The following is a 15,490-nucleotide window of genomic DNA, read 5'->3' on the forward strand; positions in this document are numbered from 1 at the left end:
TATATATATGTATATATATATATATATATATATATATATGTATATATATATATATGTATGTATTTGTGTGTGTGTGTGTGGACGTCCATATGCGTATTCATGTAATGCAATTTGTAACGCAGTTACTGATGGCCTTATGGTATTCATGTATCGTTAGCATTTAGACCTACTCACAATATATTTTGCGGGTAGTTCGAGTGTCATTTCTTTATGTTGTTCTACGTACCGATATTTTCACCCCTCTTGTTGATGATATTTCTCGTGTTTCTTTACTCCATACATCATTTAAAATGAATGTGCCGCCATGTGTCACACGAGTTTCAGTTGTTTCTGTCCTTCTTCCTCTGTTTTCTCTTCACCAGGCTTATAGTTCCATAAATTTTACTTCGTCTCATGTACAGGCCTACTGTCAGACTTCTCTGAAAAATCCCTCCTCTCTTACATGTATAATCTAACTTTATTATCTTGAATAAGTACGGGTATTTTACGAGCTGACTGCAGCTCTCCTTGTTAAAGTTTTTAAAACTCTCGTAGAAAAAGAAATATCGAAATATACATTTTCTCTCTTCAGATCAGGAAGACGAAAGCAAGGCTAAAAATTTTCATGAAGTGAAAATAATCCGCAAACAAAACACAGCATTCTAACTTTCAAACTGCAGTCCGGTCACTGGAATGCAATTTCTATACTTTCCTGTATTCTTCATGCCATCAAGAGATAAATTTCCTCACAAACCCAACCGCATGTCTTTCTGTTTTTCCTCGGTGCTCACCAACTGTCCATACACTGCTGCAAAATTGACGACAAACCAAACTCCCTTGTTGGGATCCGTTTTAACTCTGGTTCATATATTGTAGAATCAATCTGTGGGTATGTCTATGATGCACAAGTTTAGCCTACTTTCTCGCTTTTCCCCTCAGTTTTAGGGACAAAGCATGTGCTTCTACATGTCTATTAATGGAGCAGACGTCATGCTACATACTGACTAGTGGTTCCTTCAACTGTTCTTTTAAGAGCAAGTAGAGTTATATTACCTTTTTCAGTACATATTCTCGGACAAAATCCATGGAGAAATGGAGATATCACTATCAGGCTTCTTTCTGCAACTGGATTCTAATATATTTAGAACGTGCTTGAATTGTAATGCCAGCAAAAGCGTGAACTAGTTTTTCAGGTCTACTTGGCCAGAAAAAAAATTCTAACTGGGCCCTACCTGCAAGGTCATATGGTATATATAATGATAAAAGATGACCATGTCACGCACATATGGTTGTGATGTATGTGCCCAGTGTATCCTCATATATTGGGCTACGTATATTCGTAACCCAGCCTCATTTTGATGGCATGCGCAGCTCTGTCACTCAATAATAATAATAATGATAATAATAATAATAATAATAATAATAATAATAATAATAATAATAATAATAATAATAATAATAATGATAATAATAATAATAATTTTGCCTAGACTCTTGTCGGATCAGAGGAAATATTAACAAATAGTAAAAAAAAATGAAAATAATAATACCAGTGATGATAATAATAATAATGAAAGGAAGCGGTTGGAATCTCCCCATTTCCTGATCGATAATACACCTAGTGAAGGTGTCACAATAAAAACACTGGTAATTGCGCAGCCTGATAATCGCTACTTCATATGAGTGACAATGAAAAAAACACAATGTTGTGAATAACAGGGGTAATTAAACTGAAGCCCTAGATGGTGAAAGTGTTACACCCGGCAGGCTCAGAGATACTGGTCCGACTCCAGCCTGTCGTTATCCAGCAATGGACCAGCACACACGGCGTAGATGGAACAAACAAATCAATGCTGAGGTCATATAGTGTTACTACCTGAGCAACCCCTTACACGAAGATGGTGTTCATGTTTGGGAATACCAACAACGCATGTATGATCAATGGAGAGAAAGTGGATTGTTTCAACTCACAGAACAGAGATTATGTGATCAAGCTAGAACAATAAGAAAAAATCGTTGATTCACAGAATTAGAGTTCGAAGCTATCAAAAAACGGATATTGGAAAACAGCACCATAGGAAACGATGAAAATACAGTTCCTACTGATAAAAGTAATCTCATGGCAGAAAGCAGAGGTGAAATCTCTAATAAACCACAGGAAAGGAACAGTGATAGCATGTTCGATGAGAGACATATGGATGGTTTGGAAGAAAATAATAAAACTAATGGTGACATGACAGATGGGCAAAAGGCGATCTTCGACAGTTTAAAGGCAAGACTACAGGAGAACGATAGCTGCCTTGATCAAGTATTGTTGTAGCAGAAAATGTGGTTGTTGCTGTCAAGGAAAAGATCCATGGTAAAAAAGAAAAATACAAGCGGGTTTACAGATGCTCTCGAAGGAAATCTCTGTGTTAGACCGAAAAGAAAAACGGAAGCTTAAAAGCGAACAAAAATACAGGGCACTGACTAGGAAGTATAATATTGAAAGAAAGGGCCTGAAAGTGGTAATGGAGGAACTGAAACAACACTTCGTTGCAAAGAAAGCAAAGATGGCAAGATACGACTGAAGAATGAAGGGTTACCAGCAGAATAGGTTATTCAGAGTAGACTAGAAGAGATTCTACAAAGAAATAAATGGAGAGTGTACAAATGAAAAGTTGATACCAGATGATAACATTGAAAGTTAAAGGTTTTGGAGTGATATCTGGAGCAAAGACAAGGATCAAAAGAAGGATGCTGAATGGTTGCAAGAACTGAAACAAACAGTAGTCTATCTAAAACAGGTAGAACCATGCATTTCAGTTAGGGAAGTGAAGGAAATCAGCAAAAGCATGGGCAACTGGAAGGCTCCGGGTTATATGGAGTTCAAGGCTCCTGGATCAAAAGATTTAGTGAATGTCATGCACGAATAGCTGCACAACTCAGCAACATGTTAAATGCCGACCAAGTAACACCAGAGTGGTTAACAATGGGTAGGACAGTTCTGTGCTTGAAAAACATAGAAAAGGCAATACGGTAGACAATTACAGGCCGATATCCTGCTTGCCACTTATGTGAAAATTATTGACTGGAATAGTCGCAGAGTCAATGTACGGGCATCTGGAAAAAATGGAGTCCTGCCATATGGGCAGAAGGGTTGCAAGTGTAAGTGCAGAGGTACCAAGAATCAACACCTAGCAGATAAAACTGTACTTAGAGACTGCAAGAGGAGGAAAACTAACTTAGCCATGTTATGGATCGATTATCGTAAGGCGTACGATATGATCACACATTCCTGGATTATAGAACGTATGAACTTTCATATTGCATCGAATGTTGAGCGATTACTTGAAAAAAGTATGGCGAAGTGGGGGACGGAACTGATAGCATGTGGAAGAAGTGTAGGAACAATAGAAATCAAGAGAGGCATTTTGTACAATGCATGATATAACTAACATTGATTCTGAGGAAAGCAAAGGCTGGGTATGTGTTCAAGAACCGCCCACAAAAAGTCAACCACTTGTTATTCACAGATGACCTCAAACTTTATGGTAAAGATGAAGCCCAAGTCAGTTCCCTCGTTGATACAGTGTATACTTTCAATGCTGATATCAGAATGGAGGTCGGACTGAAAACGTGTGGTGTGTCAGTCTTGAAGAGAGACAAAATCAAATGTATGGACGGGCTAGCGATACTGTCGTGGGGAGGTTATGAAGAAAATTGAAGAGACGGGCTCTAAGTATTTGGGAATACTGGAAATGGATAAATTGATGGAGAAGGAAATGACAGAAAAATTTAAGGTGGAATACTTGCGCAGACTGAGACTGATCTTTAAGTCGAAATTAAACAGATGAAATAAAATTGAAGCTGTCAACACATGGACGGTTTCACTCCTTAGATATGGAGCAGGCATAATCGCATGGACAGTAGAGGAACTAAACAGCTTAAACAGAAAGACAAGGAAATTGCTGATTACATATGGGATATTCCACCCAAAAAGTGAGACAGACATACTGTATGCATCAAGAAAAAGAGGGGGAAGAGGACTGATCGGATGCGAACACAGCATTAGAGCAGAAAAAAACAGCATAGCATCGTATGTAAAAAATGCCACTGAACCACTATTATAGGAAGTATGAAGGTCAGACTTGTGTAGGATGGAAGATTGCGAAGATAAAGCACTGTACAAGCACTTGAGAATAAATGAAACTGAAAATAGGTGGATTAAGAAAAGAATGCATGGACAATTTGATAAAGATGTTGAAGGTAAGACAAATGGAGAAAAAAGAAGGCTATGGATGACTAAAAGTAATTTAAAACCCGAAACGGAGGCTCTAATCTGTGCTGCCCAAGATCTAGCACTAAGAACGAATTACATCAAATACAGTATAGACAACACATCAGAAAGTGATAAGTGCAGGACAAAATGGTGAAACCGTATGGCAAATTACCAGTCAATGTATGCCACTAGTGCAGAAAGAATATAAGAGATGTCATGACAATATAGCAAATATTGTCCATTGGACACTTTGCAACAAGTATGGGACTTGACAGAGCAAAAGAGTGATACGAACATAAACCTGAAGGCATCATCGAAAATGATAATGCAAAAGTCTTATGGGATTTTATGATTCAGTGCGACCATAAAATAGAGAATAGGAAGCCAGACATAGTATTAATTAAGAAAGAAAGCAAACGATGCTGGATAATAGGTATAGTATGCCCAGCTGACAACAAGGTATGCGATAAGGAAGAAAGAAAGGTCGATAGATATGACAGGTTAGCTTGGGAGGTTATGCAGTTGTGGTCGATGAAAAAGGTGGTAGTAGTACCAATAATTGTCGGAGACCTGGGAACAGCGAGTAAAAATATTGAGAAGTACATGGAACAAATAGGGGCTGCAATAAGGGTGGAGCACTTGCAGAAAACATCACTGCTTGAAACCGCTCGAATACTCCGGATGGTGCTCGAAAAATAAGAGGTGTTACATTAGTTCACTGGTAGTGAACAGTTGGCACCGTAGTACATCTCCAGCGTTAGAAGCTGTGCAAAGACAATAAATAATAATAATAATAATAATAATAATAATAATAATAATAATAATAATAATAATAATAATAATAATAATAACAACAACAACAACAACAACAACTACAACAACAGCAACAACTTACTACAAATAACGAAGAACATTCCAGAATGTAGCTACTTTCAGTTATAATGTGAGTGTGATAGTTTTATTATGAAATATTACTTTTCATGAATAATTTGAGACAGGGGACAGATACTTATGAATGCGAGATACTAGAATGGATTATATAAAGGACCTTTGATGAAGTAGAATCATCTGGCATCTGCTGAAGATCAAACTTATTAAATGATCTCAGGAAATAATGGTATCTACCACAAGGCTTGTTTGAATTAATGTTGACTAAGAGTAGAGAAGGCAGCAAACATAACTATTTGGACTGAGGCTGAAAAGGTTTGCTGTGAATTCGTTGAAAAGTATATCGTCTGTAATTTCATTTCAAGTTAATTACGTAATTACATTTCGAATCAATACATGGCCAATAAATTTATTGCCAGCCGAATTCATTGTCGTCAAATATATTGTCATGCATTTCATACTTCGCCCAGTAAAATACCTCGATAATTATCATTTAAAAGTTTTATTCATAGATTAAATATGTTGTGTTTCACCGATGAAGCGAAACAAATTCAAAGACAACTGATGTTATTCTACGACCTGGAGACTGTTGAAATGTTGTAAAAAGAATATTAGAAAATACCAACACTAGGGTTGAAATTCCAATAACAAAATGAGATATCGGCATTGCACTGTAAAAATATCAAAATCTAAACTTCTGGATTGCTTGAGAGGCATTCTTCTTATTTGTTTAGAATATTCCTTCCTTTTTCCAACTGAAAATATTCTGATCAATTCCACTGAATATTTTAAGATTTTATTTTTGAAAGGTAACTTGGATTTCTTTTTCTATCCTTCTATCATTTCTATCTAACTATACACAAATATAGAGAAAGAAAAATAGAGATAGAGGGGGAGGAAGTGAATGTGATATGTGATGTATTTATACTGTGAATTAAAGCTTGAAATTATATTTAGTTACTTTAAATAATTTTTTCTCTGGATAGAAGTCACGTCGGTAAATTTACTGACAGTGTATTTGGTATGACACGGAATTTAGAGGCGAAGTTTTTGACTTGGAATAATATTAACTTCCGATGAAGTTACCAAGCGAAGAAGTCAATAGGTTATGAAATAGCAGGTAGTAAATTCACCATAATGTAAATACATGCCCAGCATTTTCAGAAGCCTACTGCAAAATGCTATGCAACTAGGATTATAAACACTACAATCATAAAGTAAATTCCAGCCATCATTGGAAAGCTTGCTACAGATTTGTGTAACAGGTTTTTGCAAATTGGCACAAAAATTTGCAAAAAAATCAACTAAATAAAAATATTATAAACATTCACTGTCGAAACAGATTAGAATCATAACACAAAATAATAGAAACCTAGGAGAATTTGATAAAATTTGCCATATTTAGTTACAGTTGCGTTTCTGTAAAGTCAGAATCCAAATCTCGCCTTGTACGAATCAACCACTCACTCCTCTCACGACGATAAAACAACAAATGTTTGTTAAGTACTGGAATTGATTTAATCGACTGCACCGAGATCCAAGGGAGAGTCAGAAATAACTTCACGGGGGGAAAATGTTTCGAGAATTGAAGCTAGTCAAAGTGAAATTAGGGTACAGCCCTCAAAATGTTGTATAAAGAAAATTAACATATCAATAACAGTTGGGTACAACTAATATTACTACATATGTTGCTCTTTTCTCACTGAAAAATTGATAACGGATAGAAAAAAAATAGCATTTCATTTTCTTTTCTCAATAATCAATACATAAAATGTGTTTATAATAAAGTACAAATAAATAATAACAAGGTAACAGAAAAGAAACTTTAATTGGCAAAAATTACGAAATTAAATGTTACAAAAGCAGGATGACAAAAGAGCGGTGTTCCAGTATGAAATGGATCAATTAAATGCATAAAAATTTATATCCACACCACATACTGAGCTTAATCAAGACCATTCGACACTTTGGAACGGTTTTCTGGGTGAATCTGTCATTAACGCTCTCACACTGCTTTACTAACATTTTTGGAGTGTTTACTCATTTAACTGTCAGTCTCTTCTTCGAAATTCTTGCTTTGATTATTTCATAAATTTAAATAGTCATATTTGTACCATTTCTGGGAATTAAAAGCGAAAATGAGAATACATTAGAACCCGGTTCCAGTTATCAGTCAATCCATTCCCCTCTTTATCTCTGTTACTCACTCTTTCTCTCTCTCTCTCTCTCTCTCTCTCTCTCTCTCTCTCTCTCTCTCTCTCTCTCCCTCTCTCTCTTTCTCTCTCTCTCTCTCTCTCTTCCCCTCTCTCATATAGACACATACAAACACACGCTTATATATATATATTCACATACACATACTCAAATAAATATACGTACTCATATGTGTGTAGATATATATATATATATATTAATATACTCCCATATATACAAATGCAGATACACACATATGTATCTGTGCTTGTGTGTGTTTGTGTGTACATGGTGTGAGTGTGTACATTTGTGTGAGTGTGTGGTGGGTGGGGTGTGTGCGTGTGTACGTTTGCATACTAAAGACACGAAAAAAATGTTCGTAAGTCTGTTAAGGTTTCAGGATTACGACCCTGTCTTCTGAATGAAATTATGCTAATGGCGGGTATTTTTGTTTTTAATTTTTTCTTTTTTTTTTCGTATTAGGTTTTGACAACAGAGCTCATGGGAATTTTGTTGAAATCAATAAATTCATTATCCACAAATTCAAAATTGTTAAACAATTTGCCCCTCGTTATTTTCGTGGTTTATTTCACACGTATCTGATTTGTATTTTAGTTGGCTGTTAGAATGCACTCGAAGAACATCACATGAAACCACAAACGTAAAGACCACAATCTATATTAGACTATCGGTTCCAGTGTAGACATGAATGTTGTAAACTTCATGATTCAAATTGTTACAATGGACCCAATATTATATTACTCTGATGGCGTTTGATCATGCATTTACAACAACGAATCAGAAAACTGGAAATAATGTAATCGTGAAACAATTTTCATACAGGCTATGATGACATTATCAGATATAGATTCCACATGGTATTTGCAACTAAATGCAACACGGTAACAAATCGCCAGTAACATCAATGCATTCACGTGATAAGACTGAGATCATTATCGTTTCAAACTAAACATAAGAACAGATAAGAGAGTACAAAAATCCTTAATACAACTGTTCGATATTCAGTTCAGTTTGTGAAGTTGAGAAAGCTGCAGGTATTTTGTTTTATATAGCAGTACAAATGCAATCCAAGATTAGGCCTGAAGCTCGAGAACAAGTACAAATGATCAGGGTAAGTTAAACTATACAAAAACAAAAATAAAGAAATTAATTTAGAGGGGAATTCGTTTTAGATTTCGAGCAATAGAAATGAATAAAACTAAAAGGTGTTTTGCAACAGGCTGTATGTTTAGTTATATTTCACCACTCGTCGAGTAGAACTATGATTGAAAGTATTCTAATCAGAGCCACTTCTCCGAGTTCAGACAGTGGATTACATTAACCAACGTATGCTTGTAGGTTGGTGGAATGTAGTCTGTGAAACATTTCCTTGTTGTTTCTGTCAGGGCGAGTGACCACGGTTGTAAGTTGTTGGCACTTTTTTGATTATCTGCATAAATGTCATTGCAAGTGCCATCATATGTTGTAGAAGGAAAATTTTGCAGATGATTCTAACCTCTAGAAAATCATCGAAGGATAGGTGACCGGACCGTATTCCAAGAAGTAAAGAAACTAAAGCTATAGAGTGAGACGATGGTTATCATGACAATCATCGTCATTATTTTCGTTAGTCTTAATATCTTCATCATTATCATCATCCTCATCCTTATTACAACCTCATCACCATAATGACGATCTCCTTTACCGTTACTAGAATTAATTCAGCCATCATGATAATGCTGGTGATAGTCGAAATGGCAAATGAGATAGATATGTCAACGAAATATTGTTATGGCTGTCGTTGAGACAATAAACATTTTAGGTTGATGTGTTATTAAACATCCACTGGCATCAATCTGTTCAGTAAAACACTGTCAAATCCCCAAATTTTATTACTGATCTAGTAACAGTGCAATTAAAAATATATTAAGTTTATGAGAACAAATATTAGAGATACCTAGCTAGATATAGCAATTAAGTTTCCTGAAAATCTTTTTTTTTTTCACAACAGAAATACTTTTGATCAGAGTCTTGCTTATCTTGTTTAGTTTTTGTCGTTCAGAGGCTGAATGAAAAAAAATAACTAATGTTATCATAACTTGCTATTATTATCATGTCTATGTAGAAGCTATCCGTGGAAAGTAAGGACTAAACAACACAAACAGGTAAAAATGATAAGTAAAAAAAAAAAACAGGACGGTCGCAGTTAGAATGTTAATCAAACGATCATTCTCAACGCAAATATATCTCTCAGTATGTGCGTATTCTATCAGAGAACGACAGTACTAAAAAATACACATTAGGCGGACTCTATGTTTCCTACAAAGTCTACAAAATATTTACATAAATACTAACAAAGAGCATGATTTATAAATATCCCTGAAATATACACAACTCTACTAGATATAATAATGTTATTAATATTATAAACATTAATGATACAAATAGTAAATAACCTTGCTATTTCCTTTCCCAACAACACAGTTGCAAAATATATTTTTAAACAAAATCTTTACACACATAAAAAGATACTTGTAAACACGATAAATAATATTTCAAATTTCTCCAGTACAACTTAAATGGCAGTAAAAATCTTTTTTATGTGAAGCACATTAGTATAATACACGTGCGCACACAAATACACAAATACACAAACATACGTGGTATACATATAATGTATGTGTGTATACACACTGAAATTTATTATGAGATAAACCCATATCTTTTAGTCGTCAGTGCATTTATAAACTGATCAGATTTATAAGATACAGTGGTGAGTCATATGCATACAACTTCATTCTAGATAGTGAAGGAGGGATAGACTCCTCATAGAAACCAAATACATATATTTGAACCTACACACAATCGAAATAGCTCCCAACACCAAACAACCAAATGGGAGGAAGTAAAAAAGCATTATAGACAACAGAGAAACAAGCAAAAGTTTGTATCCAGCATAAACGGCAATACCAACAGTACGAACATTGAAAGTAGGTTAAGTCTTCCATTGATTTTTGTCCTTAGGGGACTGGTCCACCTACAGATGTCAATCACTAATTTCTTCGTGTTAAGCGTAGCCACATCCTTTTACCTGAGCTTGGATTTTTCCTAATTTGTACCTCCAGAATATTATGACGGGAGGAGTTTCCTTACCAACGGAAGTTCATCCATTCTTTCGATACGGTCGAGATAGAGATCCCGTTGTGCCAATATCATTTTTGAGCTAAGGATCTTCACCTTCACAAGAATGAGAGTGTTTCACAACTTGATTTCTGTCATATTCATATCTCAGTTTTCTCATTTTCAATGCATGAAAAATTATAACATTGTTTGTGGTATGTTGCACATGTTTCCGATGCATGTAATGAATGCAGATAAGAGCAGAGGAACAGCAACTGATGTAATCTGACTCAAAAGTTCAACTGTGCCGCTTCTATATTGGAGGCGAAATCTTCGGGTAAACACTGCAATATGATGCGCAGACTGCATATTGGAAATTGCATTTTGGTCCTCAGTTATTCAAGATGCGAAAGCGCCTATGACTGGTTGATATTTGCAGAAAATTTATTCTGAAGATACAAATATGAAAATCTGAAGATCATACTGTAGCAAAACCTTAAGAGATGAGTGAACCGAGAGTTTAGTTCAATGCTTCTAATAGAGTGAAATCAGTTAAAGTTTCCAGAGTGCCACATGGTGTTAAAGCCAAATAGTGTGTTTTGTAGGAAACTAGGTTGATGCATTATTATATTATTACTCAATTAGAGAGCTTCATGAAAACAAAAGTGTACACACTTATGCACACACACTTATACATACATATGCAATCAGCTTCATTATCATGCAGCTGTTTCTACTGTAAGATGCAGTGGATGCAGAGTTGAGTGCTTGTGCATCGATCGGCATGCCGAAGGACAGTTCTATCAGGGATAAACCTGGGCAAAACTACAGCAATAATAACAAGCAATAAACCAATGAGTGAGCCTCACTGTGGCCGATCGTACAGCTAGAAATAGTAGCAAATCTTCTTCAGTTACTTCTGATTAACCATAATTTCCCTACCAAAATATAGCCAATCACAAAAACAAGAATGACTCTGCCATTGTCATGTTTGTTTGCTTGGTGGAGTGCAGCGATGTCCGTTGTGGGAAATCAAAAACTACTAAAACTATGAAATCCAAATGCTGTGTAAATGATCACTAATCAAAACATTAGTTCTCTTTCAAATTATATGTAACTCAGTTTTATTCAATACAATTACGGGGACACTTGCGGGTTATAAGAAACACTAAATAGCTAATACGAAAGACTAGGTGTCATAAAAACATATTTAAACTAAGAGCTCGGGAGCAACAGGACTTTTGTTTGTTTAGTTTATCACATAATATTGAATATAACTGTAGGAGTAGTAAATCATTCAAATAAAAATTATTTCAAATAGGAAATAGAAGTAGCACTAGTGTAATAAACATCGTCGACCACATACGGTACACTGCATGTGTATTTCCCAGTAGGCTGGTTTTTCGGTGAGGTGGATATTACTCGCGCACAAATCAGAACCTACCGGCAAATATAAAAGTCGTGTACGTTAAGTATATACGGTCGATAATGTTAAAAATTATTTAAACAAAAGCATTCCCTTATATTTTCATTCCATACATTCTTATTAAAGTAATGTGAAGTATTTTCTCTAGCATCGTCATGGAATGATAGGCCGGTGAGCATTGAACACGGCTCTACATGAGATAATGAAATTAAGAAAATTATAGTAATCGGAAATTAATGTTGTTTATTTGTTTTGTTTCGTTTTGTTATGTTATGTTTTTTTCACATTCCCAGACTAAGATGCGCAAGCTAAAATGTAATTTTCAATGGTCAGCAAATTAAAAGAAATATTCCTTGCTATTGTTAATAATTGATAACAACAAATAATCAATAATTGCTAGACTTCAGAAATTCAATGAAACAAGTTTGCATTCCATTATGTCTCCAACCAATTCTAAACATGTTCGTTAAAAACAAATAATTAATTCATATTTGTTTAGAAATCCAGCTTCCTGGAATACTTTCAGAACATATTAAATAAGAGAATAGTTTTTTTGTAGTCTGCCGGAAAACGAATAGTCAAAAAATTTAGAAAATGCCATTGTTTCCGTTAGGTGTGAAGAAGGTAAAAGCCAACTAAAACTCCCTCAACATTTCTGGTATTTAAGGCGGCGAGCTGACAGAGTCGCTAGTACGCCGAGCAAAATACTCAGCGGCATTTCGTCCGTCTTTACCACCTGAGTTCAAATTCCACCGAGGTCGAGTTTATATTTCATCCTTGTACCAAAATTTGAAACCAATATTTTGGTCCTTGTTTCCTATTCTGCTGACTAAGAGTTTTCCTTTCCTGATTTAATATCTGGTCAATAAAGTAGATCTCTAACATACATAGAGATATCGCTCTCGTGTCAGTATAAGTATTAGGCATTTTTGAAACACCCTAGGGCTGTGGATGACAGGGTCAGTAAATCTGTAACGGTTCCTACCAGGTTCAATAAAATAAGTACTATGACCAAGTTAATCCTCTCTTCAATCTCCTCTAATCTGTGCTTTCGCACCAATGTTTGAAATCCTTTGCCACTTATTTCATCGACAATCTGCATTTGAACCTGAAATATTAGAGAACTAGATCTTTATTTTCTTCGGCGACTCCGTTACTGTAGAAGGGGTATGTTACTAAAATGAAAAGAAACAAAGATGAATATAAAGTATGTGCCGACGCACTATCAGAGATAACAGATCGATTTCGTCCTCAAAGTAAAAAGCAAGTTTATCATTCTAAAGTGAATGTGTGTATGCAAATGACTTTATATCTGTTGAGTATTACCATCAGTACACTATTTTTTCTACTCCATTGGAGATGAAAGGTAATGTCGAACCTCTCAGAACTGAACTTTGAAACCCATTAGTTTATGGCTAAATAGTATAAAATACTTCGCTCGGGGAATCGCCTCCCTTATCTCTCTCACATCTCTGTCTCTCTCTCCCTCCTCTCTCTCTCTCTTCCTCTCTCACTAATTCCTCTCTCTCTCTCCTTCCTCTTTCTCTCTCTTCCTCTCTTTCCTTCCTCTCTCTCTCTCTCTCTCTCTCTCTCTCTCATTCTTTATTCTTCTGTTTTCCATATTTAACACACTCACAAAATACTCTATATAATCTTATTCCAAGAAAGATGCAACAGCTCCTATGATTAACTGATTTTTACTGAAACATTCATTCTAAAGATACAAGTATGGAAATCTGAAGATCACATTGTAGCAAAACCTTAAGAGATGAGTAAACTGAGAGTCTCATATTTTGACACAATATGCTCACTCGAGGAGATAGTTGTAGTTGTTGATTATGGAGGCATATCCGGGTGTAGGAGGTTTATCCGGATTTTTTGAAGGAATTTGTCCAAAGACTTGTTGGGGTCTGTTTCTGCTTTAATGTGTTTTGGCGTAATCTTAAAAAGAGCGGAGCCAACTGAGGTGAAATAATTGTGCCGTAGTGTTGTTATGTGATGCGAGTACGATTTATGTTGTGGGCGGATAGTACGGTGTCCAAGTCTTGGGCGTATCTTAGAGGCGATAGCAACATCATTTCGGCAATACCGATAGAATATTTTCCACATCATGTAGATGATATAGTGCTCACGGCGGCGTTGGAGAGAATAAAGCTTGTGCTTTTCTAGTCGACCCCAATAGTTAAGCCCTGTCATGACATCTTTTTTTTTTTTTGTTATTGACCTTTGAAGGGCTTCAACTTTCATGACACTTTGTTTCATGTAGGGAGACCACAGTGGACAATAGTATTCAAGGCGGGGTCGGGCAAATGTGGAGAATAGAAGGATAATGATGTGGATATCTCACGAATGTAAATTTCTGAGAATTCAAGAACACATTCTGTGGTCCATGTCAACTTTGCTTTTTATATGAGCCGCCCTGCTTATGCTATTGTCCACAATTATTCCCAAATCTCCAATGTAGTTGGATGCAATGAGAGTTTCACTCGAAGGAAGGGGGTCTGGGAGTTTCAGGGTATCCTCCTTTCTGAAGTGGATCAATTCAAATTTGTCCTCGCTAAGCAGTATATTATTCTTTTCTGCCCATTGGATGACAGCCAGCAGATCTGACTGAAGGCATGCCCGGTCACCCACTTCATTGATGACCTTCTGTATCTTGGAATCATCTGCAAAGATTCTTATGTTACTGTGCTTGATGATGTTAGCAATGTCATAGATGTAAATGAGGAAAAGAAGTGGGACCAACACAGTGTCTTGTGGAACACTACTACTAAACTTTGCTGGGCTTGATTTTACTCCTCCGAGTACAACATGTTGGGTTCTGCCTGTCAGGAAACACTTGATCCATTGTAGTAACTTTCCAGAGACACCAGTGTTGGATAGTCTTTTCAAGAGGATCTTATGATCCACCTTGTCAAAGGTCTTGCTGAAATCAAGGTGATGCAGGGGCTGCGTTAGTCAGTTCCTTCCATTACGGAACCCATGTTGGTTGGGGTTCAACAGTCTATTGCTTTCCAAAAAGGGGGTTATTTGTGATCTCATCACCCTCTCAAACACTTTGATGATATGAGAGAGCTGCTGGTAGTTCACTGCAAGGGACTTGTTTCCCTTTTTGAAAACTATTTTATAGTACATCCGTTCTGGTACATGGAGCTTCCTCAGAATGAAGGAAAATACATAAAACAAAATAAGAGAAGAAAAAAACAGAACCTCGAGGTGAGGAAAGACGGATTATTATATTTGAATCATTCCACTTTGCAGTGTAACGCTTGAAGTCGAAGAGCAAATGACTAGAAAATTAATTGCTGAGTTATTCTTTCTTTAGGGGTAACAGGGTGTATATATAATAAAAAGGAAAATTAAGTACTTTATTATAACGATATTCGTGAATAAGTCTAGAAAAAGAATAGTACTTAAGATTTCGCAAAGAATACTAATTAATAATTATCCAAATAACATGCCCATAAAAGAATTAGTTTAATATACTTACTGATACATTATAAAGACCAGCCACCTGTTGTCCGTAATAGGACTGACCAAAGTCCAGCCGAAAAATATAATTGGTCAGTGAAATTTACGAATGGATATTTCTAGATATATATATATATATATATATATATATA

At 35.7% G+C, this 15,490-nt stretch overlaps 1 protein-coding gene across 4 annotated transcripts in view; it reads right to left on the reverse strand.

Moving 5' to 3' along the window:
- LOC106872621 (glutathione peroxidase) overlaps positions 1-15,490 on the reverse strand; it is a 131,820-nt gene that overhangs the window by 79,873 nt on the left and 36,457 nt on the right. Inside the window, exons 4-5 of one of the 4 annotated variants that reach the window (XR_008266959.1) lie at positions 12,853-12,975; positions 11,537-11,881 (exon numbers count right to left, since the gene is read on the reverse strand). The exons of 1 other annotated variant lie outside the window; for it this stretch is intronic. The gene's annotated coding sequence lies outside the window, so the exon portion shown is untranslated. Of the gene's footprint in view, positions 1-6,937; positions 7,248-11,536; positions 11,882-12,852; positions 12,976-15,490 lie in introns of those variants that run through there. 2 more of the 4 variants (XM_014919675.2, XM_052977455.1) reach the window with 2 other exon arrangements.

Source organism: Octopus bimaculoides, chromosome 2 (genome assembly GCF_001194135.2).
Source record: "Octopus bimaculoides isolate UCB-OBI-ISO-001 chromosome 2, ASM119413v2, whole genome shotgun sequence".
Lineage (NCBI taxonomy): Eukaryota > Metazoa > Mollusca > Cephalopoda > Octopoda > Octopodidae > Octopus > Octopus bimaculoides.